At 43.2% G+C, this 26,989-nt stretch overlaps 1 long non-coding RNA gene across 4 annotated transcripts in view; it reads right to left on the bottom strand.

Moving 5' to 3' along the window:
* Positions 1-15,367, bottom strand: part of LOC310689557 — a 32,701-nt gene extending 17,334 nt beyond the window's left edge. For 2 of the 4 annotated variants that reach the window (XR_014517489.1, XR_014517490.1), the window contains exons 1-2: positions 15,056-15,262; positions 5,039-5,131 (exon numbers count right to left, since the gene is read on the bottom strand). This is a non-coding gene — a long non-coding RNA (uncharacterized lncRNA). The other 2 variants (XR_014517487.1, XR_014517488.1) reach the window with 2 other exon arrangements.
* Between the last annotated feature and the right edge of the window lie 11,622 nt (positions 15,368-26,989).

Raw genomic sequence — 26,989 nt, forward strand, 5'->3', positions numbered from 1 at the left:
TCCTCTGCCTCAAGCGGCAAAATACTTTGAGCAGGCCCTGGGTATAAATGGCAAGATAAACTACCTGAAGTCACATTCTGAGCTCCAGGAAGAATCAGGGTCTCAAAGTCCACACATTTTGCAGCCCATTTAGCAATCCTTAGGCTGGCTTGACCAGCTCCTCATGTACAAAGGAGGGAAGGGATGACTGGTGTATGCAAATAAATAACAAAATGCCTGACTGCCCAGAAATATGCCGAAACTTCTTTTTATAGATGCCTGAACAAGATTCTCCTGAGTCAGGAAGGGGCTGGAATGCTAATGGTAAATCCCCCCCAAAGCTGAATTGACACACTCAGATGCATCTTCAGCGACAACTGCTTGCTTCTTAAGGTGAAAAGGGCTTACAGTCTGTTTGGTGGAAATGCAACATTGGATCTCCTTAAAACTCTTGGCACTCTGCATCCCCCTCAAATTTCACGGATCTCTTTAGGAGGCAACACAAAGGGGCTGTCAATGGCAAACTGCTGCACTAGCTCTGAGCGGGACTTGCTCAGCCCAAAGAAGGATCGAAGTTGATCTTTGTGCTTCACAAATGGCTTTTGCTAGGTCTTATTTTGGCAGCATGCCCGCCTGAGAATGCTTTACAAATTGCACCGTGTCTGTCTAAAACTGACACTCTGTCTCGTTGATAGCGCCCACGTTACTGAAACTCTTATGGGACGCCTTATTAAATTGTGCCATGCTCAGTTCATCCTTGCTGCACACCAGAATGTATTTTTGGAAAATTTTAATGCTCCCGCTTTCTCCAGATGTTGGACACCTTACATTATGGAATGCAGATGCTGTGGAAGCCAAATCAATTTTTTGCATGGGAATAACATTTCTGGAATGATAAAAGCTATGAACTTATGGGATTCTTCTGTTACAGGAATCCACTGGTGGGTTAAGGATAAGTTAAGGGGATAGCAGTCTACAAGGTGAGTTGGGGTTTCTCAGTGCTAGGAAGCCTGCTTTACACAGAGTAAAACCCCTGGTCCATTTGCTCTCTACTGTCTACACTGACAGGCAGTGCATGTCCCGGGTTTGCCACCCCTACTGAGATATGCCTAGATTTGAACCTGAGACTTTCTGCCTTGAAAGTATGTGCTCTATCAAATAAGCTTCCCCTAAAGCACGGCTGGGGAACCTATGGCCTACAAAATGTTGCTGGACTCCATATCCCTAATCACTTCTATCCATATGCCTGTAGACACTCCAAATAAATAATAGATTTGCAAGAAAGGACTTTCCCTTGCAGAAGCCATGCTGATTCTGCTTCAGTATGGCTTGTTCTCCTATATGCTTTAACAATACTTTCCACCAGTTTTCCAGGGACAGACATTACACTAACAAGTCTGTTATTTCCTGGATTCTCCCCAGATTCCTTTTTAAAAATTGGTGTTACATTGTCTACTTTCCAGTCTCCATACTCCTTCTTTCTCAATCTTCATCCTTCCATTTCTCCCTGAAAATAGTGGGAAGTCTATCCCCAAGGGTCAGACTACAGAGACTCTGAAGTGGTGACAGGGAATCAGTGGCTTTCCACATGGTTTTGGATTACAGCTCTATTGGCCGTGCTACCTGGGAATGATGGGAGTTGGAGTCCAACAGCAACTGGAGAGCTGCAGGTTCCCCCATCCATTTCTAGAGAGATACGCTTCACAAGACAAACAGAACAAACTGCAAACTATAAGGATACACCACTGTCTTATAGTACTTTGCTTTGGCTAGGCAGCTACATTTTTGTGAAAAACACCACCACCACCACTCATGTTGTTCTTTGATGGCGCAACAAGCATTATGAGTGAGTTGGAACTTCTTCGTTCATCTTTTCTGAAAGGCTGTTTTTTCCTCTCCTGCTTCCAGCACCCAACACTTCAAATAGGAAATGGCACTGTATTTCGAGGTACTAAATTTTAGAAATGCACACACAAGTCTCCTTATGTGGTGCAATTGCACACATCGTTGGAGTAGACAATTACAGCGACTGCCAGAGTACTCTTGAAAGGCAGCCTCTGCTGAGGAAAAGATTTCACTTTCTTGCGACAACCCTACATTGCAGTGGAAGAGTCTCAATTTGATTATCTGGCTGTTCCACAGCTCTTATATTTACAACCTTGCTGACCTCTGGGGAAAGGGTAAGGATAGCCAGCCAATCACTCTGGAGCCATTTCCAAAGGTCAAAGCAAGAGAACATTCACTCCTGGTAATTCACAAATGCTACATCTCTGAACCCTGGTCCCTCTGACAAAAAATTGGCAGAAGAATGCAAGTTAATGTGAAATATTTATCCATTTCTAGGGCAACTGTCTGAACACAAAGCATTAACCTCATTCTTGCTTCAGGTTTCAAGGCTACAGACTGAAGTGCTCTAACAGGATCTGAAATGTAACTGATATTTATTAATGGATGTTTTTGAATGCTTTCCATTTTCAGTTGGAAATATAGCTCAAAGTAAGTTCATGATGGGTTCCTTTGTCCTTTTATTTACTTGCCTCCCGTAGGGCTGCTGACATGTACAGCCACAATATAAACCATACCTTATGGAATAACTTGCACTCCTGTCCAGTAATGAGCCCTTTGAGAGATTGCTTCACTGCAAAATCATGAAGGTGCTCATTCCCATCCAAACATTTCTGAGCACTTTTCCAAATAATTAAGAATAAACATTGGGTCATAGCTGTCTTTGCTGGCATATCTGCTTGCTATGTGGGTGCGGCGTAACAAGCGGACTTGCCCTGCTTTGGTGACATCATTGGTGGTGTGTGACCCATCTTAAATGCAGAGTCATAGAATCATAGAGTTGGAATAGACCACAAGGGCCATCGAGTCCAACCCCCTGCCAAGCAGGAAACACCATCAGAGCACTCCTATAGAATCATAGAATCAGACAAGTCTTAACACCGAGCTCTGTCACGAGTAGAGTTTCACACTTCATGCTGTCAACGCAATCCATGGAATTACTTCTAACTTTTATGGCGAGATAAACATAGCCAGACCATCTTGACTCAATGGAATCAATGCATCTTAAACATTTCTGACCGACTCCACCATCTTCTTAGAGATAGAAATAAATAACCCATGATATGTATGTGTGTGTGTGTGTGTGTGTGTGTGTGTGTGTGTGTGTGTGTTTATGTGTGTGTGTGTGTGTAAAAAACACTTTTACAACATGCAAAATGAGCATATTGCTACAAGCAAAGTGCTGGCCCAGTATGGCTGAGATTAATGTAGCTCTCAGTTTAGTGAAGCTCCATGTCTCTCCCAGCATCAGCAAGTGCTGACACCAGGGGTGAATGTACAGATGGGAGGAGAAGGTGCCCTGGAGAGGCTGCAGTAGCTCCACTGCTCAGCAATGGTTGGTGCTGTGAAGGAATCAAAAAAGGAGACCAAAAGACAGCACACTCACACACTCAGAAGGGAGGAGAAGGCTGTGGGGATGAAGGAATAAGCTGTAGTCCCAGCTCAACGTACATAAGGGAGGCCTGTAGAAGGGAGTAGGCAGGTATTACAGGTTCCATGATTGTGACTCAAGGAAGCTAAGTTCGGTTCTGCCTCTTTTCTGTCGGAGAGTTTTCTGCCTACCCTGCCCAATCTGTGACACTAGGGTAGTTTGGGTAATCTGTGTTGGAGACTTCATTTCATACACAACTGTTACCCCAACCTTCTAGTGCATTATAGTATAGATAAGCACCGGAAAAAGGATCACGTGTGCCAGAAAGACATCCCTTTGGAGGAACAAAGGCTCACTCAAGCAAGCAGAGACAGGTAAGGCCTCTGCTTGCCCACCAAGTTCACCAGGCAGGGTGGACAGAAACAATTTCCTGTAAATGCTACTATGTACCAGCAGCCTCAAGCACAGAATACATCGCCACTTCCTTTCCAGGAGTTTCCTCTTGCCTGCAACATTAAGCTACCCACCCAGATGCATTTTTTAAATGTAGCAGCCTGAAGTGAATCGTGGACAAGTTAGCAACAGACACCCCCTTGCTTAAAAATAAGATGAGAGTTCAAAATAGTACGGTAGTTGCAGGGGAAACTGACAGCACAATCCTTGCTCAGGCAGAAGTCCAACTGAGTTCAGTGATGTTTGATCCCACATAAATGGGTAAAGGATTGCAGTCTAAAACATGTAAAGGCAGGTTGAGAAGCTGGTAGGGAATGCTTGTATAGATAAGACAGCAGAGTAAAAATAAATAAAATTGAACAGTGATCAAGAGTGGATTTCATTTACTGTGACACGACGTTCAATTCTGTTCATCAGTATGAAGCAAAGTAGAAGACCACAGTGGTGCAGAATCGATATTTCTATGTATTTGAGAGCAATGGCATGTATTGATCCATAAGCTGTCACATGTGGAGGAGGAAAGGAGAAAGTATGACCAAACCAAAACTGTGAGAGTTACTGAATGTTGTGCATGATAAATCTAGCATTCCTAAATTTGAACGCGTAGACCCACTTGTGGCGTTTGTACAGAACCCACGATTGTTTCATGGACTATTGACCTGTACACCACTACGGTACTTTATTCTTCCGCTGCCACCAATTTTGTGGAAAAAACCCAGGGTTCCCCGGTGAAGTGTTGAGTCTCAGTCAGGTAAGGCTAACAATGAAGATTAAAGTTTATTTCAAACACAAACAAGTTTTAAAATATATTTGAAACACTGTCACTCTATTCCCTCTCAGTATTGTCCCTGTCTCTAACTCACTCTGACTCCTCTATCTCCCCCCCCCCCTCAAAAGAACCAACCAAACTGTCAAAACCTCTGGGCTGAGCCTCAAAATCAGGTAGGCTCCGCTCTCGGGCTTTCTTATTGGTCAACCCTTTCTCTCCCCCAATACAAACGTATCCCCAAAGAATGGGCAAATGCCACATCACTTCACAGTATTTTTGACACTGAAAGCTACCTTGTGATCAGGGCTGTACACCAGCGGCAGACCTACATTCTGGGGGCCCTGAAGTTTGAACTGTTATGGGGCCCCCTTCACAACCAGCAACGAGGTCTGGGTACTCACTGTTTTCTTCTTCAGTGGGGTTGTTCCATGGCAGATCACCATACCTTTACAATGTCTTTGCTACTGACTCTCAAACATTGGGATTGTTGAAATCTATACAATAACAAAACAATCATTTTGAATTGTGCGAATCAGGTCTACTAGACCCAAAAACTTTAAGCAATGTGGACTAAAGTCGCTTCTGGGGCCCTGAACCTTAAGCTCCATTAGCTTCGTAGTAGACTCACCCTTACTAGACACACATTTTTGCATGCAGCCAGGAAGAACATGATGTGGGCATCCACTGCCTTCAACCCAACTTTTCCCCATTCCAGGTGGCAGCAAGGAGACTGTGGCTCATGCTCTCACTTTAGGGTGGACCCCCTTAAATCAATGGGGCCTTGGTAAATGCCTTCCTGTACCATCTGCTGAAGATATCTTCTGAATGTTCCCTAACATGCTCGCCATGTTTCTGAAGACAACAGGAATGGACAAAGATGGGTTGTGGCCCATTATTAGTGCCTCATTAATCAGAGTAGATTATTCTTTTGCCCTGCTTCTAAATCTGTGCCCTTCCAGTTAGCAAAGTTTGGGCTTTTGGTTATCCCAGCTGCAAGACTTGGCTGGCAAGAACAGGATTTGTCATGTGTGCCAGCATCTTCAAAAGATAGGTGGCTTCGTGCAGAGAAAGTGCAGCTGGCGTTAGAAGAAAAGCTGTCTCGTTTCAAACGGCAGCACATGAAAAGTGACCTGCTGTTTACTGATCATCTTGCCATGTCCCCTAAGAGGCTGGTGATGTTCCTAGCTACTTTGCTACTCTGAAAAAGGTGTTCCTAGGGAGACCCAGCTGCTCCACTATTCACTTGCTATGTCAACTGCTTCGCTTTGCTGGTTGTAAAGGGACCTGCTCTTTAGATACTGGAGGGGGAGCAGGAAAAGGCCCTCTTCTTCACCATACATTTTCTCCCCCCTAATTTAGGTTTTAAACAGCTTCAGTCCTTTTCTCTCTACCCCTTAAGGCTCCATCTATGCTTCAATTACTCAGCCCAGTTTAATATTCCCATCAATAGACCAAAGCCTTACAAATCGAGTCACAGTAGCTCCAATAGCTTTTCGGATGTAAAAACTACTCCCCACCCCTGTCCAGCTATTCCATTCATTTATGTAACAAACAACTTGATTCTATTACTTATTAAGCTACTATCACATCCATTCTTCATCATTATTTCACTCATTTTCATTATTGTTTTCCCCTGCTTTCAATGGGCAATCCAACTCCTCTTCGGATCCTGTAACTTCTTTTGAGAGTGGCAGAATCTACACAAACCTGGCTGCATTATTCCAAATCCTGCTAGTCATATTCTGTACCAACTGAAGCCTCCAAGTCATTGTGGAGATATCTTCAAGGGGAACCCCACATATAACACAAATGTAGTGATCCAGCATAGATCACTGTGGCCAGACTACCCTTTCACAGAAATATCTGCAGCTGGCAGAGGCTTCTAGTGACAACATTTCTCCATACTGTGTGCTTAAGAACCAATAATCCCATATGCGAAGATGTCAGCATTGAGAAAAGCTCATCAAGAAATAAAAATTTCCAAAACATGTCAGGCACAAATGAAATTTGGCACTTCTTGAGAAAAACAGTAGTTTTCCCGCTGGATTTTGTGGGGATCTGTTAGAGAAAAGCAAATATATTTCCTTCTCTTGAGTTTGTAGTGATCTAGCCAGCTCTTGCTTAGAGCCTCTGTGTTTAAGTTACCTCCACTATTAAATGCTGAACCATTTTGTTTATTTTTATTTTCCAACTTGAGACAAATGTCTGCTATTTCTCTCTTTTTAATCTCCACTCATCCTGTACATGTCTGCATGAATAAAGCCTTATACCTCCAGAAACCATAAGTGATTACTTAAGTCAAATTCATCCAAGCTGTGAGGTTTGCTAACATGCCTCCCGACTTTGTTCTGTATAATAAATTGTACCTGCCTGCAAGCAGGGTATAAAAGAAAACAGGGAAGGAGGGAGGAACTTGGAGGGTGAGCTGTAAAGTGCGCAGCTTATGGTTAATTCACTTTGCCTGAATATGATACAGTCTGCAACCAGAAATGCTTCTATCTTCCTTTCCTATATCCATGTTACTCTTGGCCTGAGTAACTGCTTTATTTGATGCAATCTTCTTGACTGGATGCAAAGACCAACAAAGTCCCTGTACCTCTAGTAAGTGGGCAGAAGGTTGAATTCTGCCAAGTGCACTTTATCATGCAGGGATGAAACAAGCTGTGTCTGCAGGCATTTCCTCTTCTGCACACTCTTGTGGCAGAGGAGCCCAGTTTCCCCTTCTATTTGATCACCTTATAGATCAGATGTTCCTTGCTGCTATTGAGTGCAATGGTCCAGATTCATACCACGTTTCCATACCTCAGTATCCAGAGAAAGGTACTGACACCTTGCCTTTTACTAATTGAAAGCCTTTCATTTCAAGATGTATTTTTTATACTACACTGACATCTGCAGGAACGCAAAACAGATATGGTTATCAGAGGGAAATTAAGGTTTTTAAATAATTAAACCAATCTTGCATTGTAAATAATGGCTGTGTTAGTCTGTTTCTGAGACGCACATTGGACACAGAGTTTCCACAAGAAGGTGCTATCTATTTTAACAGCCAAACCTTACAGTGAAAGCTGTGCTAATGCTGTATGTACTAGAAGACTTTAATTACCTCTTGCTGGTGGAATTGCTCATATGCCAGCATGTCACAGGAGGCCAAAAGAGTGCAGGACTTGCCAGCTGCAGACATTAGTCAGTTAGGTCAGGGTTATGCAGAAATTAGACTCACAGGAAAACTGACACAAAACTTGCACTAAGCGTTTTTGTGTGTGTGTGTGGTTAATTGTTCTATATGGAAAGAAGGAGCTGAACTTGACAACACATAGTGCATATCCTACTGGCTGTTGTAAGTCTTGCTAATTTCTTTTTGAAAATCTCATCCAAAGGTATTTAGCCAGGAGAAACTTAAAGAGCAGTTCAAAGATACCATGCCACCATTCATTTGATAATGAAAAACCAGATATGAAATATTTGTAAGAAAGCTTTTTTCTATAATATACTGTATTTGTTCGTGTATAACACGCCCCAGTGTATAAGACGACACCTATTTTTTGGAACTGCAACAAAAAGGGTGGGGAGGATTGCCCAAGATTATTGAGCTTCTTTTGGGAGGAAATTGCCAAGAGTTGTTGAGTTTTTTTGAGGGGAGGGTCACTGCCGCCAATCGCTCTACAACAGGGGTCAGCAAACTTTTCAGCAGGGGGTCAGTCCACTGTCCCTCAGACCTTGTGGGGGGCCGGACTATATTTTTTTGGGGGGAAAGATGCAAGAGCACCACATGCCCCAGTGGCTGCTCACCTGTGTCTTGCGAGCGGCAGGGGCTGGCGGTGGCGGAGGGACGATGAGCGGCGTGCGAAAGGGCTCCGGAGAGGGGCTGCTTAAAATGGCGGCCGCTTGAGCGCTGCTGCTGCTGGCACCAACAAAGCCCAGCCCCCTTTCTCTTCTATGCAGGGTGAGGAGAAGCCAGGAGGAGGGAGGGAGGGAGGAGGCACTGCTGCCACCACCTCCGTGTGAGGGAGAGGGAAAGAACGTGCGCACTGGCGATCCACCTGATGATTCCCAGACTGTCCACGGGCCAGATCCAGAAGGCAATTGGGCCTGATCCGGCCCGCAGACCTTAGTTTGCCTACCCATGCTCTACAGCCAATGAAAATAGCACACATCGCCATGGCCACCACTCATCTGCACGCTCGCCGCCAAAAGCCCACCTGCACTCTCGATGCAACCCCAGACAAATGCACACACGCCTCGCCGCTGTCATAAATAGCCTGCCCAAAGGCCTTGCCGCAGCAACCAATCACACACCCAATCACCGCTGCCAATCTCCTGCTGGCTGCTGCCAACAATCGCCTGTCTGCTATCGGTGTATAAGATGACCTGAAATTTTTACCTATTACTTCTAATGAAAAAATATCATCTTATACACGGACAAATATGGTAATCTTCTGAGGATGAAATGGTTATCCCCACAAAACTCCCAAAGCCTAGGAAACTGCATTCATTTGGTCTTGAGACATTACAAGAACTGGAGAGGTTTGCATTTTTGTGGCTGCTGCCAAGCAGCATGAGTAAGTAATAAAGAGATCCAGGTCTTTTTGCCTTTCACAATATTAGTATATTTAACCAGGCTCCAGGTTTATGAAAAACCTTTCAATAGTCAAAAATTGAGAGAGATGGGAATGATATGACATACGGTTACAGTGACACAGGGCAAAGAGAAAGAGCTGTGTGCGCACATGATCTTGGAAATTGTACCCAATCACAAGGAGGAGTGTGGTTCTCTTATAATGCTATACCCACTCTCCATAGGGTGAGTCCAGGTGAGAAGCAGGCTAGCTGATGGAGTGCAGGAGAAGCTGAGTAGCACACACAGCCAGTGGTGGCTGGTTCCCTTTGGGACGGGTAGGGTGGAAGGTAGGAAGACCAACAGTAGGTGGAGCCACAGCCAATGACAGGCAGAGCCATCTATTTTTAGTTTTTTCACCATCTTCCTCCCTGCTGAGTTCTTAAAGGGCAACACTGAGATTTTAGGACGAGGAAGCAGATAGGCATTAGAACCCCATAAACTGGTTGAAAGTAAGAAGGCAGGCAGGCATGTGGTAGTGGTTGTGGTTTAGGACAGACTGAGGCTTGTTTGTTTATTAAATTTATAGCTTGACCTTCCTCCCAAAGGAGCCCAGGCTGAAGGGACAGTCATTCCTCGAGAGAGGGCCAAGCACATGAAAGTAGGTGGGAAGATGGAGGAGGCAAATATCTCAGAAAAGCACCATGTAGGAGGGAAAAGATTCTTCCCCCTTCAGCCTCGATGTAGAAGAAAGCATGTCATTTTGCTTTCTCTTAAGTAAAAAGATTGTTGATGGGACTGTGGGTAAATTGTCACATCCTTAGCATCAACAAATTAGAACTGCATGGTTTTCAATCTTTTCATTATTTCTGGGAAAGGAGGAAATTGTGGACTGAAGGCCAAGTTCCACCTTCAGACCTTAGCAAACTAGGAAGAGCAAACTGGAGTGAGTTACAAAAAGTTTTGGAGTGAGTTACAAAAATTATCTACCGAAAAACAGAAGACAAGGAGTTTGGGGTACTAGGCACAGCCAATCCTCAGAAATTATATGAATTGAAATGGGAGAAATCTGCAGAACCTTATATAATCCAGGGCAAAAGTAGCCCAAGGTAGCCCAAAGTATTTAGTTGAAAAGCTAACTTGTGCTCTCCCCATGTTCTAGTGGTAAGACAATAAACAAAAGTTGACAATTTACTGACCACTAATTGTACCCCAAAATCTATTGACTGATGCAGATTGTAGGACCACCTTGTTGTCATGTTGGCAACTGATATTCTTGCAGAGAGACAACCTGTATTTTCCTAGAAAGAATGTACTAAGCGTGCTTAAGTTTGTGCATTTTTTGGTTTTGGGGTTGTTGTTTTTGCAGCACAAGTACTACGTTTGAGAAAGTTATCTGATTATCCATAACATTTGGGAAATTGCTGCAGTACTTTAAGGAAAGTTGGGATCCTTGCTGAATAATGGCTGTGCGTTTTTGGTGCTAAAAACTCATGCCTGACTCTTAGACCTGCCAATCTCTGAATGATGGGAGTCTTTCCTGCAGCTAAGTTTGCAACAATCAACTGTTATTTGGTGGTTCCTGCCAAGTGCAACAAAAGAAAACATAAATTCACTGCTTTTATTCCCTCAACTCAAAGCTATTTTTAGCCTTGCATGGTCTTCCATTTAGATTTGTCATCCAAAGATTCCAGGGTCCAGGATATTGTACGACTTCCAGCTATTGTAGACATTTTAAAGACGATTAACGTCACCGAAGTGGTTGTGGACAGGAACCTCAGATGGTTTCTTTGTTAAGGCTATTCACTGGTTTCATCAACAATCAAAAACAAACTGCAGGATTGTTTACACAAAGGCATTTGCTGTCACCTTTCTTTATACTTATATTTATAACTATCCAGGCAAGGATGTTCATGTGGTGTTTGACAACATTAACTATTATTATTATTATTATTAGAATTTATATACCGCCCTATACCTGGGGGTTTCAGGACAGTTCACAGAATAAAACCACAATATAAAACTACAAAATATATAATCAAAATAAAAAAACAACCCAATAACCCCCCCCCCAAAAGCACCACATTTAAAAAGGGCATAGTAAGATAAGTAGAAAACCAGAAAACTAATTCTGAACCTAAAAACTTTCCAACTGCTAATCAATGCATTGTGAAAACAAGCTACAGGTAACCTGTGCACAGAGCAGGTGAAAAAATTTCATTGCAAGGGGCGAGAAGACGGTTCTGTTTCTATAAAACATTCATGTCGTGTTAGCTGAGCATCTGTTAATCACTTGGTGCTTTGCTGCCAGCTTTAAAGATAAATGAACAGGTGAACTTCACCTAATCAGGTTTATCTTACTAAGGCCTAATTAATCAACACATTTTTACAGTGATGGCCTTGGGCGACAGTAACTTTTTTGCATTATTTTTACACAACAAAGTACCACATCATTTCTTATGGTGAAGCATTTGGATGAGGGGGCAAAAGCAAAACCACAAGAAATGGTGTGAAGGCATGTGATGCTATGAAGATCTGGTTCTAGTCAGATCCCGAATGCGAGACCACCTGCGAAACCTTGAAAACTATGATGGAGGAATGGTGGGATACAATGTTCTAGATAAGGTGTGAGGAACCTTTGGCCCTCCAGGTGCTTGTGAACGACGGCTCCTGTCATTCCTGATGACTGGCCATGCTTGTTGGGGCTGATGGGAGTTGAAGTTCAGCAACATCTGAAGGGCCAACACCTGTTCTAAGTACATAGACACCTTGCTTGTCTTAAAGTTTTTTCTCAACAGGATTATATCTTACACAAACTGTCCATGAGAAAACATGAAGTAGAATTGATATGTGAGCACTTACAATGTCAAAAAATAATGTGCAAATTTTACCCTTAAAGGGGAGTGTGAGAAATATTCACAATGAAGACAAATGAAGCAACTGGGATTCTGTGAGACTCAATGTACTGAGAATTAGGACAGTGTTTCAGAGCACTCTCCTCAAAGACCAGAACTAATTCACTGCATCTGGCCAACTTTTCCATGCATCCCTTTCCTATCATATCCCAGGCTTCATAGGCTAGGCGTTATTTTATGCAGAATGTGGCAATGTTTTCAGCAATACTGATTTCTAAAATTCAGAGACAACATTTTCCATACTCCTCCTAAAGAGGCCCACGCTGAACCTGGAAGTGTTAGATAAGTAGCGCCTAGTTGCCAATATCTCCTTTCTGGACATGGTGGTGGAGAGGATTGTAGCCAGTCAACTGCAGATATACCTGCCTGGATGAAGTGGATTATCTACAGACCCATTTCAGTTTGGCCTTAGGGCTGGGTATATTTACTGAAATAGTCTCCCTCACTGAAGACCTTTATTGGGAAAGGGACGAGGAAGCTCAACTCTGTCCATTTTCCTTGATCTCTCAGTGACTTTCAATACCATGGTATCCTTCTGAAAGGACTTGGGGTGGGGAGGTTTGAGATACTGCAGTGGTTCCACTCCTTTCTGCAGGACTCTTACAAGAGAGTAGCACTCAGGGACCACAGCTGAGAACCATGCAATTTATGCTGTGGGGGGTCCCTCAGGGACCCATCTTTCCCCATGTTTTTTAATAACCCATGGTCACCAAAACATGATCTAACTTAATTGGAAGCCCAATGTCAAGACTGAAGTAAGGTGGTTGGGGTTCCTGGTGTAGTTCCCAAGATAGTCCCTCCCCCCTCAAAGGAATTCGTGAAATAAAGCACGTACCGCAAAAAGTCTTGAGGTATCTTAAAAACTAACACATTTCTTATGTGGACTTGTTTTTTAAAAATCCCAAACATATGTAGGTTGACAACTCTCTGCAAGCCGCAAACAAAAACATTCTGCCAACCTTGAGAAGCAAAAAGAAAGTCTGAACACGTGCACAAACTTAACAGTGCTTTCACTCAATTTCTGCCTTGGACCAGTCACCAATTCTCAGCATTAACTATCTTACACAGCTGTTATGAAGCTGTTATGAAGATACAGGTAAAGGGACCCTGACCGTTAGGTCCAGTTGCGAACAACTCTAGGATTGTGCACTCATCTCGCTTTACTGGCTGAGGGAGCCAGCGTTTGCCCACAGACAGCTTCCGGGTCATGTGGCCAGCATGATGAAGCCGCTTCTGGCGCGAACCAGAGCAGTGCACGGAAACGCCATTTAGCTTCCCGCCGGAGCAGTACCTATTTATCTACTTGCACTTTGATGTGCTTTCGAACTGCAGGAGCAGGGACCAAGAAACAGGAGCTCACCCCGTCGCAGGGATTCGAACCACCGACCTTCTGATCAGCAAGCCCTAGGCTCTGTGGTTTAACCCACAGCGCCACCCGTGTCCTGAAGATACAGGAGGAGGTATAAAATGACCGCAAAAGGGGATTTAGTGCTTGTTGCACAAACATCACATTCTGATTCCTTTAAGCAGAGTGGTGCATCTCTGAACTACAAATACTTCTTTTTTCCTGCAGCCTGCATAATCCTCCCCCTTAGGACAGCACCAGGGTTTCAACCAATCTAAATCTGGCATTATTACCGCATGTTCTAGATCCACGAGTTCCAGCAGGGAAAAAAACATGCTTCCAAACATGCTTCATTGCCCACACCATACATTTAAAGCACTCTTATACCACTTTAACAGTCATGGCTTCCTCCAAACAATCCTGGGAACTATAGTTTGTCACAGAACTAGAATTCCCAGTACCCTTAACAAACAAATTCCCAGATACTTGGGGTAGCAAGGATGGCCTTATTAGAGGAAGGGGACCTGGGCTCATAGAACTCACTGCTTTGCTTGACAAAACATTGCAGGTTCAATCCCTGGCATTTCCAGTTTATAGGATAAGGTAGCAGCTGGTGCTGATGGTAAAGACCCAATCAGAGCAGGCAATTTGATGCTGGAAGGAAGAATTGTCTGACCTAGGAGAAGGCAAGTTTCCTGTGTTTCTAATAGCTCACGGTATCAATTTTTCAATAAAACCAATAATCATTGCTTTAACTGAACAATAAATATTGACCTTTGCATATTGTTCATTGCTCAGGTAACTCCAGTGTTTGCTGAGGGTTATTTTGTCATGGTGCCTTTCTGTTTGGGAGTGACGTCATCTGTCAGTGAGGCATGATCTTCCATTTAGGCAGGTAGCACTTCTATGAGCCAGAGATGGAACCAGCATCCACACACACACATTTTGGCCATAGTTACACTGGAGAATCAGCTTCTCCTCTCTCATCCCCATTGCAGTCCCCAGTCATTCTCCTCCCCCCAATCCTTCATAGCCTCTAATAAGGAGCCCCCCCCATGACTTCTCTCCCCCCTTGGCTAGGTTTTCTCTGCCCTTCACGTTCCACCCCCAATCAAAGGGAGTGGCTGCAGCCAGAAATACCGCTTTTATTTATTTATTTGATAAGGAAACGTCTGGAGTGTTTTGTTTTTAAATCTTTTATGTGGCCTCAGGGGGATTGGTAATGGAAGAACTGGCAGGAGGCAGGGCACGCTAATCGTCCCCCGCGATCCCACGCCGCCTCTTTCCGAGAGACTTTTCTGACAGGAGACTCGGGCCTTTGGGACGGGAGCACAGGAGTGCTGATAAATATTTATCACTCCTGCCATCGTTAATTCAGGTACCATTTTTAAAATAGAGGGCCTGTAAGTTAAATAAAACCAGGAGAAGGCATGTATATAAAAATGGCAGGCTACAAATGTTCTCCCTTTGCCTAATTTGTTTTATAATTTGCTGGAAGCTGCCCAGAGCAGCTAGGGCAACCCAGTCAGATGGGCGGAATAATAATAATAATAATAACTATTATTACATACACACCCACCATATAATCTCAGGTGCTTACCCATTAAATTCAAACTGAAGAGTGGGCCAAATCCAGCCACCTCTGCCCTTTCCCCTCCTCATTACCTAAACCTCATTGTTTTCAGATTTGGTAATCCAGTGTTGTTTTTGCCTGCAGCTCAGTTCCTTCCCCACCTTCTTGTCAATATTTCCATTGACTGAGACGGCAACTGATGAGGAGCCAATCTATTACTAGCTTCCTTCCTGCTTTACTCACCCAGCATCCCTTTCCCAAGACCTCTCTCTCTCTCTCTCTCTCTCTCTCTCTCTCTCTCTCTCACACACACACACACACACACACACACACACACACACACACGTCAGACCTTAGCAGATGTTCATACTGGCTTTATTTTGACAGCACACATGACACCATTCTGGCTCAGATCAAAGCCTTGGAGCAAGACTCAAGAAAAATAAGATTATTTTAGTCATGCTTTTTATTTTGGAAGGCTTGGGGCCAAATTCTGTTCTGTGTGAGCACTGCTTGGACCTTCTGAGGGGGCTAAAGATTCTGAGGATTATGTCAGAGCGTGTCTACACAATACACTTAAAAAAACGGGTTTAACCTTCAGGGCTTCCCCCAAGAGGATTCTGGAGAACACAGTCATGTGAGGCAGGCAGAAGACTTGGCCATTTGGAGCCCTGCACAAACTACAATTCCCAGGGTTCTTTGGGGCAAGCTTTGATAATTCAAGTGGCATAAAAGCAATTTAAAAGAGCTGCCTTCAGAGATATCTCCCATCCAGTTCATGCTTTTAATACTATTCATACACTTTAAGTCAAGGATGCAAACTATTAAGTCACTCTGTGGGTCACACTTTAATATTTTTATGAAGTGGGCTACATCACTATATTAACCACAGAATATTTGTTAAAATTTTAACTCAGTGTTTTGCCTTTGAACTCTTTCTCTTTTAAACCCTCTTTATTCGTGCTGCACTACTGTACTGTTGAACCCCTCTCCTTATTAACCTCCCTCCTTTTTTCTGTTATCTCATATATTTCTAAGCTACCTTTGAAGTCTATAGCTTTAGCCTTGTTCTCTTGGAAGGGAATCCCATATGCAGTGATTTTTTTCTGGGAGGACGCAGGGGTACACATACCCCTAAACATTTTGTGAATCTTTTTGTACTTTTGTCCATTTACTGTATTTATTTTCTCCGATTTGAACTATAAAATGGTGATTTTCTTGAGTCAAAATGAGAGTACCCCTAAACATTTTTTTTTAGAAAAAAAGCACTGCCCATATGACAGGAGCCACTCCTGAGAAGGCCCTGTCTCTAATGTCAGCCAGGCTATTTATTCACAGAGGCAGCCACACAAGTAGGGCCCTCTGAAACGGATATTAAAACAACTCGCCTTGTACTCTCTCTTCACTATTGCCAGTCTGCTCCCTCATCTGTTTCCCTCTTTTACAGCAACAGGTATCACATTTCTCTCTCTGTGTGTCTGATCCGCATCACTCTCTCTTCTCCCTCTACACCACCTCAAGTCACTCTGTACCTTTGGCTCTGCTATGCTTATTATTTCTATTCTTTCTCTATCCCACATTTCCTCAGGCTGTGTACAGACCATACGTTTAAAGCACGACTTTTCTCCCAAAGAATCCTGGGAACCATTGTTTACCTCCACAAGAACAATGATTCCAAGCACCCTGAACAAACTACAGTTCCCATGATTATTTGGGGGAAGTCATATATTTTAAAAGTATGGCATGTATACAGCATCAGTCTCCTCTTTTAGCATCTTCAGCCTCCCCACAATTCACCTACTGGAAACTGCTTTAATATAACAGTGCTTAGGTTTTTCCAGCCTTGCAGCAAGTCCTACACTGAAAGATATACCGTATTTTTCACTCTATAACACGCACCCGACCATAACATGCACGTAGTTTTTAGAGGAGGAAAATCTGTAGGCATGCCACCCGTAGGCATTTCCTCCATAACACGCACAGATATTTCCCCTTACTTTCTAGGAGGAAAAAAGTGAGTGTTATGGTGCAAAAAATACGGTAGATGGGTCATGCAAAACACTAGCGGTATCATAGTGTGCCTTTGAATCCAGGGCAAAAGCAACACATGCACTCTTGCTTCTTTATGCCCTATTCTTATGGGTGGGCCTTAGCTGTTCTCACACAAACAATGGCTATTTAGAATTCGCCCAGAGAGTTGCATATTGGCAAGGAGGAGGTTGAAGTTGGCGCCTGGATCTGATGTTGTGCAGGCTTGCAGTAAGGTGTTTATGGGGGTGACAATGGTTTCTTTCTCCTATGGTTCTGCATTTTTTAACAATGTGAAATAAAAACAACTGGGACTTGAAATATCACACACTTGTAAACAGAAATAAGATAAGGGATCTGGCCTTGTATGAAGAAGCAGAGAATGGAACTTCCTCCCATCCCATTTATGCTAATCTCACACAGTGATCAGGCGAACAGAGAATTGTGCTTGGATCTTGGATATTAAGACAGAGACTAGAATTACAGGCACCTCGTACAAGCCATCTAGCAGAAACCTAAGCTCTACTTTGCGCAGAAAGCTCTTGACTTGGGGAGCCGATAGCCATAAGTAACAAACCATATTCTGCATCTTTACTTATAACTATTTGGTGAAGTGCCCCAATAGTTCCACTAAAGCGTTGTGTCCAGTTGTGTCCACTTTCTTACTTGCTTCTTGACTTGCTGTGTTCCTGCCGTCCCATTTACCCAGACTGCTAACCTGACTGAAATGGTTGCCTGTCTTCTTCTCTGGCGACCACTCTTAGTCAAGTAAGATTGTCTTCCATGAATGGTGTGTCCGTAGGTGACTGTGGAGGATGTCAGATGGGGCTGTAGCTCCTCCCCCACCATTCTCACTTGCCCCCATACGCCAGAACTCAGATGTCTCTGCCACAATAAGAGCTAGAAACTTAAAATGTGCTAAAATGTAAATAAGGGGAAACCTTCCACTGCAAACTGCAAGGGAGCAGGAGGACAAGCAATGTTTCTCAATGTGATGTAAACAGTCCCCAAAGCATCTTATTTCTAGAGGGTGCCATTTGCCTGCCTCCTTTCTGCATCTCGCTGTATAATTTTAAACAATATTCCTCCATTCCAAAGCAGGATTTCATGTTTCTGGTGCAAAAATGCCCAAGACTGGGAGTGAAGTTTGCATGCTTTTTCCCGTGGTTGCATCCCTGCAAACCACCCATTTTATGCCCACTCCTGTTTCATGCAATAGTGTGCTATGGCTGTTGCAACAAACTCAGGTTAAGCCTGGAACTTGGTGGTGGTTGGATTTAAGCATTGCTTTGAGTCAACCACCAGGGGGAAACCTGATCAAACATTCTTCAGTGGATCCCCTTCCCATTCAGCAAAAGAGTTCAATTCCCTGCCCCTGAATACTTAAAAACACCAGTTCACACTGCCTTATCCTGCTAGACGTGGCTTGTCCACCATTCAGTAGGCGGCAAGGCTCTTGGTGCTGAAAATAGTGTTTCATCTAATCTTTTAAGGGGGGGTTGGGGAAATTATCCTACTTTGCAAACATATTTTTCTGGAGGCCACACACATTTCCAGTGGGTGTCTATTTGCTGTATTCCTATCAGCTTAGAGAACAGCCTGTAACCTCTGAGCCTGCCTGTCTGGTTATAAATTCCAGTCTGTTCCTCTAAGCTGAATATAGAGAGCAGTTGGCCGAAGCTAAATGAATAACACTGTCTCGCAAAACAATGGGGCCAGGCCTAACATGTTGCACAGGCATCTATTTCGAGTTCAGATATTTAAAGACCAAGGCAGCGTGACAGTCACGTTTACAGTCAGGGCCCAGCAGTTACAGGCAGAATGCAGACTTGGGCTTCAGACACAAACAAATTAACACCTTCAGCCTTGCATGCGTCAACTCAACGTAGTAAATGGAGTTTGCATGCAGCTCCACAAAGAATAGCCTGCTAAAGGTTTGGCAGGCACTTCTTAATTTACAGCATGGATTGTGCAGAGATATTTTCACTTGGCGGAGGAATCTTTCTGAAATACCAATTTCACCTTCCTTCCTTCCTTCCTTCCTTCCTTCCTTCCTTCCTTCCTTCCTTCCTGTTTTACACCCTCATAAAGGAAATCTTGAAAACATGACTAACTTGTATGTATTTCTTTGTCTATCGCATTTGTTCCTCCAGGGAACTTAGGACAGTGTCCAAGGGTTCATTCCTTCTTCATGCTCACAACAGCCCTATCAGGTAGGCTGGGTAGAGAAAGAACAGGCAGAGCAGCACAATACATTTAAATCACATCCAATGTGCATTTAAAATGCATGACTTCCCCCAAAGAGTCCTGGGAGCTGTAGTTCACAGTATTGTTTGGGGGAGCTAATGTGCTTTCAATGTCTACTGGATATTCTTTAAATGTATAATGTTGGCTGGTCTCAGGTTGTAGGAAATGAACTCAGAACGAGTACTTTCAATTAATAATGTTTCTTTTAATACATCATAATATGGTATCTATCTATCTATCTATCTATCTATCATCTATCTATCTATCGCTATCATCTAGTTGTAAGTTGAGACAAAAAAATGTTTCAGTAAGTGACAACAAACAAACATTTTGTAGCAATGCCAAAAATACTGCCTGAAGACCGAAGTGTGGGTCACCGGTTAAAGTACAACTTTTTTCACAGGACTAGAAACACAGGCATGAACAAATAAGATTGAGTGGGAAGATTGCAATGGCATAGCTATAAGGTAAGTTCCAAAACTGGTCTTGTGAAGCAGGCCTGGTCTGAATCATCTCCTGCCAAACATTTGCTCTGCTCTGCCCAGAACATTATGCAGATGTTATATCCGCATGTAGTATTTTCACTTTCAAGGTGCATAGAGGTCACTAGTTAATCAGCATACCCAGAAAAAAGTCACATTCAAACTCATATCATGTGGATCTTTGTGCTAGATAGCCAGCTTGCTCATGTGGTTTATATTTCACTCTGTTTTGTCCCGTAGCTTCATTTTGGAGGAACATACTAGAAGCCTTAACAGCAAACATGTCCTCCTCCATCACTTCAGCCACTTCTGCATCCTGACCCAAAGCATGTTTACTTGGCAGCATTACACTGACTTTAATGGGGATTACTCCCAAGTAACTTAATTCAAGGTTGCAGCGAATACTTTGCAAATGGCTTGATATAAAGAGAAAGTGTTTGGCGCTGCTTTGGATCAATGCCTTCTGTCTTTTGCCAACCAGATCTTATGACCACTTTTTTAGAACCAGTTGCCTGCAGGAGTTATTTGACCTAACTGCTCTCTCCAATACCATCAGCTCTTCTGTCCTGTTTATAATCTAATTGCTTGATGGTACTGTCTCCCACCGAGAACATTTCAGTGGGTATGAATCCCTCCAGCCTAAACCTATCATCCTGCTGTCCCTCTCTCCTATTCTGTTTTGTTACTCTGGTTACTTGGCTGGAGCCATGAATGACTCCAACTTGAATTAGAGCTAATAAAAGTCACAGAGTCTAGACACTGCTCTGTGCTCAGGCCAGAAGCTGCAGCACCATCTCCAGGCACAGCCCTCGCCTCTCGCAGAGCACAGAACATCCGTTTTCTCCAAGGCTTCCTGCATGGCCAATGGGGCACCAGTTCTTTATGTCCCAGGAAATGTACCAAAATCCCTTCTCAAGAAGCAACAGGCGACCAGGGGGAATATAAACCACTTCCACGTTTCTCGTATGAATTCCAGAGAGAGAAAACAAACCCTCAGACTGTCTAGCCCAGACAGGGGAGTGACATTCACAAAAGTTGTTTGCAGGTGTGTCAATTCAGTTAGGTGACTTTTTCTGATCTCTTCTGTTACAGTTGCTTGGATCTGCCTTGTGGGTACAGACACAGATCTCCCAGCTTTGCCTTCCAAGGCAAAGAGAGAAAACTCTGAATTATGCACAGTGTGCACTGACTCGGAGCTAAATTGGCTCCCACCTGCTACAAGTCCCAGGGAAGCATTTGGTGTTACTTGCTTATAAATAGCATACACCTCATGCAAGTGCTAAATTAAATTAGACTTAAAATATTCACACAGCCTACACCTGGTTAACTGCTAATGGAACCTAACGGTTGCAACATGAGTAAATGCTCTTTTTTACCTCCTCCTACTTCATGACTGTTTGCCCCACTCTTGTCAAACATGGTGATTATTTGTTTGTTCTGGTTGTAATATTTAAAGTTGCATTTTTGCTACTGTACTGGCGTAACTGTACTTCCAGTGACGGGCAAGCCAATGTAACACCCTCTTGCTTTCTCACCCAGTTGAACTTAAAACTATCTGTACAGGGAGTTATTCCCATGGACATAATCACATGAAGGAACTAACATCTGACCAGTACGACCGATTCACAGGGCTGCAGCAGCTCATTTGCTTATTTCTTTGGGCATTTAAAGCCTACAAGAGCTCCCAGAATGGCATGCAACATGATAGAAAGAGCTACATACAGCAAAAATCAAGCAACAGAAATTCAAAAAAACCCAACAACCTGAGAATGAAAAACCAGAGCAGAAAAACACTTGAGCAGATCACTGCCAGGAAGTGGTATCTGTCAATGTAATCACACCAGGTCAGACTTCCTACTCTCATAAAGATGCATACAGGGTGATATTCTGTGTAGGGTGTTTTTGTTTTTTAAGCATTTCGGATATTGCCTTATACTGAATCTGAGCTTATATTGTCTCGGGGCAACTCTGCACGGTTTGCAGGCCTAACTGGCTATTTCTGGAACTTGCTGGAGTACAAGTGCACAGGGTCTACTGATCACCCTATCTACATGCTTAGTGACATTCTCAAAAGGTTAGAGAGACAGGATTCTACCTTGCAGAAGCATGTTGTTCTTCAGCGAGACTTGTTCTTCTACACCAGGGGTAGGCAACCTAAGGCCCGGGGACTGGATGTGGCCCAATCGCCTTCTCAATCCGGCCCACGGACGGTCCAAAAATCAGCGTGTTTTTACATGAGTATAATGTGTGCTTTTATTTAAAATGCATATCTGGGTTATTTGTGGGGCATAGGAATTTGTGTGTTTTTCCCCAAAATATAGTCCGGCCCACCACATGGTCTGAGGGATGGTGGCCCGGCCCACGGCTGAAAAAGGTTGCTGACCCTTGTTCTACACACTTGGTAAGTATGTATTTTATAACTTTTTAACTTCAAGACTGGAGTATTGCAGTGCACTCTGTGTGGTGAGTTTGGAAATTGCACTTAGTGCAGAATGCTGACTATTAGCAGGCACCTTCGCTATATTGTTTTAGGTGCCTACTAATATATACTTTAGCTATAGCTATAGATATTAGCAACCCTATCTGGGCATATAATTTAGCTATGTATAATTGTTTCTAAATTTTGCTGATTTTCTCTGTATATTATTGATAATTATTTTACTATTTTATGTACACTGCTTAGAGTTTTTGACTGCAGTTTATAAAATTTCTTAAATAAATCTTTTTTTCCAAATTACCTTTTATTTTCTCCTTCTGTTTTTGTTTTTATTTAGATTAGTTTATTTTACCTTATTGCAGTATGAAAAAGCTTTAATAAAAGCACATTATTCTTAATAATAAATTTCTTACATCTGCTTGTCAGCATCTTGGGCTTGGTAGAACCTTTCCTGATCTGAGAAATATGTAAATATTATGGAAGTTTGAATAAATCAAGCTTTCTGGAGAGAACTGGCACCCTTGACTTTCAGCTTCCTTTTTCATAGTCCCCTTATTTTTTGTCTTTATAATATCCCTCTTTTGAATTTGCTGCCAAGGAGTGTGGTGGAGTCTCCTTCTTTGGAGGTCTTTAAGCAGAGGCTTGACAACCATATGTCAGGAGTGCTCTGATGATGTTTCCTGCTTGGCAGGGGGTTGGACTCGATGGCCCTTGTGGTCTATTCCAACTTATGATTCTATTCTATGAAGCCAATGTGACTGTTTTGTACCCTTATTCACGTACGTATATACTGTATTTTGGAGCGGTATGATTCACCAAAACTTGCATCACAAACCAGGTCCTGGAACTCTCTTGGGATTAAGTATAGCAACTAGGATGGGTGCTCTTGACCAGACTTCTATCACACCACTTTCAAAGGATCTGCACTGATTAATGATTCATTCTCAAGCCCAATTCAAATTGCTTATGCTAACCCAGGGGTCAGCAAGGTTTACCTTGCCTGGGCTGGATCGGTCCTGCCGAGATCCCTCTGTGGGCTGGATTGTGTGCACGCCCGCAATTTTTGGCGTCTGTGTCTGCGCAGATGTGATTCCCAGCATCTGCGCGTGCACAGAGATGATTTCCGGCACCGCGGAAGAGAGTCCCTGTGTCGCACTGCGCCGGTTTAGCGCAGTGCGCGAGCGGGCACCTCAGTTCAGGGGCGGCTAGTGGGCTGGTCAAACGACCTCCACGGGCTGCTTCTGACCCACGGGCCTTAGGTTGGTGACCCCTGTGCTAACATAAAAGGTAAAGGTAAAGGACCCCTGACAGTAAAGTCCAGTCGCGAACGACTCTGGGGTTGAGGTGCTCATCTCGTTTACTGGCTGAGGGAGCCAACGTTTGTCTGCAGACAGTTTTTTCGGGTCATGTGGCCAGCATGACTAAGCCGCTTCTGGTGAAACCAGAGCAGCACACAGAAACACCGTTTACCTTCCTGCCGGAATGGTACCTATTTATCTACTTGCACTTTGACATGCTTTCGAACTGCTAGGTTGGCAGGAGCTGGGACCAAGCAACAGGAGCTCATCCCGTCACGGGGATTCAAACCGCCAACCTTCTGATCAGCAAGCCCTAGGCTCAGTGGCTTAGACCACAGCACCACCTGCCACCCTGTGCTAACATATAAAGCCCTAAATGTATTGGGACCCAAATATCCAAAGGAACAATTCATCTGCAGGGCAAGCCCTTATTGTGGTCCCAACACAAGGTGAAGTTTGAGGAGTGGTGGCATGTGAAAGAACCTTCTATGCAGCAGCACCTTGCCTCTGGGAGGACCCATCGCCAATCCTGCTAACTTTTCATTGGTTGTACACACCTCTTTACTATGCTATTCTATGCTATGCTATGCAATTTTGCAGAGAGAATACTACTGCCTAAGAAAATATAAGTAACAGAAGCAGAGAAATCTCAGGTGCCTTCATCTCAACTGGAGTTGTGTACAGAAGGCTTACAGTTTTCCAAATGTATATTCACCTGGGATATAGCCATCAAATTTGGGGAAGCTTGCAGTTAAGGAGTTCTGGGAAGGTAAGCAGGAAGGGAAACAATATTTGTTTAGAGTTACCATAATTATTGTATTGTTGTTCTACACACACACACACACACACACACATACAGCATATACTAACACATCACTACATATTAATATTCCTGTGGTTGCAGATCTTCCACAGAAACAACTAAGTTTGAATGATCCTTCAGGTGCCAAACAACGTGGATACTAACAGCCGATGTCTAGTGCTTAGGGCTTTGGAGATAAGCTTTTATGACGTTAACATGTAAATATTCCAAAATCTGGATTTATAATATAACTCACTTGCTGAATATGCATACCTGAAACATCTCAGCTATACCTGTCACTGCTAATTAGAAAAAAAAGGTCTAAGGGGCTTAAATCTAAGCCTACTTAATACGCAGAAAACTATTCAACTGTTATCACTTGAGCTGGGTACCTGAAGAATGTTTAACTTGTTGGTGAATTACTTAAAACTGCAGATTAATAACCAAGTCTGTCCTACTTTTCTGCAGACATGTGATGATCTGTGTAAACAGGCTTTCAAGCTACATTTGAATTAGGGTCTATTCAGAAGACCACCTAAATGGGTATTAGCTGCTAGAAAATAGTAGATCTATCAGCTGGCTGTACGAATCTAATGCCAGGCATTGTTTATGTAAACCATTGTGAACATCGTTTTTCAGCTATTTGTGTCAGTGCTCCAGAATCTGAATCTTCTGTATCATAGCAGGTTCACAGAGCAGGTTCAACATAAACTGGGAACCCAATCTGCAGGTTCTACATTTCCTTTGCAATGATTGCTGTGTTGTGTGAATGGACTCTTAAGAGCGAGCTCCCAGTGAACTTTGGAGGTGCCACATAAATGTCTGAGGGAGGCAGATGAAGGCCATCTCAGAGCCGGCTCCAGCTGGATATTTCTCTGCTCACAGACTCACACCCTGGGCAAATTTCCACCAGCTCTCTTCTGGGAATGATTCTAGGAGAGAAACAAGGAAAGCTGGTGGAAAAAAATCATGGCCTTCTCTAGCTCAACTGTCTCTTCCCTGCCCTCTCTGCACTTTCTACCACCATGTGCTCTGTGGAAAGGATTCTGATGAATTGTGATAGTTTAATATTACTACTGTGATTTCATTAAAGTCTTTTTTATGTTCCTTATAAGGCACCTTGGAAAGATCAGTGTCCTGAAAGAGTGGATATAAATAATTGCAATAAATAGGAGGAATGTTATCGATGCTGCTGCTAGGCAGGTCCATTTTGCCTCCCATATCCATTTGTGAGTTCTAGAAAAAAAAGAACCCATTCAAACGCTGAGCAGCACAAGGTGGGTAGGAAGAAGGAAGGTTTGAAGATCACGCCAACCCAGCTTAAAATGAACTCCCACCTAGCCTCCCTACTGAATTCAAATAGTGCAGAAAAAACCCTAACAAAGTTCCTAAAATAGACTCTATTTAATAAATAAAGCAAACTGGTTCTTGAAGTCAGCTTAACATTACTTCAGCAAGTTTGAAATAGTATCCCGACAATCACAGATACGGCATTTCAAAGTTTGAAGTGTCCAGCTTGACAGCTTCCCAAAGAATGGACATGTAAAAGTGAATAGAAACGGGGCTTTTTTTCTGGGGGGATGCAGCGGTACTCATACCCCTAAACATTTTATGAATCTAATGGGAGAAGAATTTTTTTTTTTTAAAGTTTTAGTTTCTTCTCTCGCATGGTGAATTGTCATTTTTATTGTCAGTCTCGCATGGTGAATTGTCAGTTCTGTTGCTACCCCTGATGGCGGCCTCATTTCCTGTCACAATGTTTTCCAAGTCTCAGATGGAAGCGAGTGTTTAATGTGTGAAGCAGTGTGGATGTGTGGTGTTTTACTAATGAAAGTTTGGCCTCACCGAGGGGCAGTATTTCAATTATGCATGTTCGGTGTACTTTTGTCGATTTACTGTATTTACTTTTCCTGATTTGAACTATAAAATGGTGATTTTCTTGAGTCACAATTAGAGTACCCCTAAACTTTTTAGGAAAAAAAGCACTGAATATAACAAACAAAAATACTGAGCGTTGCATATTTCCCTAAAGCTCAGTATGGAGAGAATCCAGAAGTAATGGTGATTTTCTTGAGTCAAAATTAGAGTACCCCTAAACTTTTTAGGAAAAAAGCACTGAATACAACACACAAAAATACTGAGTGTTGCATATTTCCCTAAAGCTCAGTATGGAGAGAATCCAGAAGTAATGCCAATGTTCAAAAATTGGGGGCCAGCCAAACTGATTCCCAGTCTTTTAGTTTCTGTTTTCTGTGTTTATATTCCTGGCCAATAGGGATCCAAAATGGCAGCAGAGTTCAGTTGGTTCTTTCTTTTGTTTCCCAGTGCAAAGATTTTCAAAGTGACATTATGGGAACATATGGGAACAGAGGCCACAATCACACAAACCATTACTTCAGTTTTAACAAATGCACTTTAAAATGGCAGGACACTTTGAACTGGCTGGACACCGAGGAAGGGGAAAGGGATCCTGGCTAGGGGTGTAGCCAAGACTGGTATAGACTGAGACAGGCTGAAGATGGAGAAGGGAGGTTGGGGACTTAGGAGGTACTCACCAGACATCAGAGGATATTGCAGGGACAGCTGACAGTTCAGGGGAGCCAGGAGAGGGGGACACCTCACCAGAACAGAGGTGACCCCATCTTCACAGGCACAGCTGGCTCTGAT

This window comes from Podarcis liolepis (genome assembly GCF_965112155.1).
Source record: "Podarcis liolepis genome assembly, chromosome: 12".
NCBI classification, from domain to species: Eukaryota; Metazoa; Chordata; class Lepidosauria; order Squamata; family Lacertidae; genus Podarcis; species Podarcis liolepis.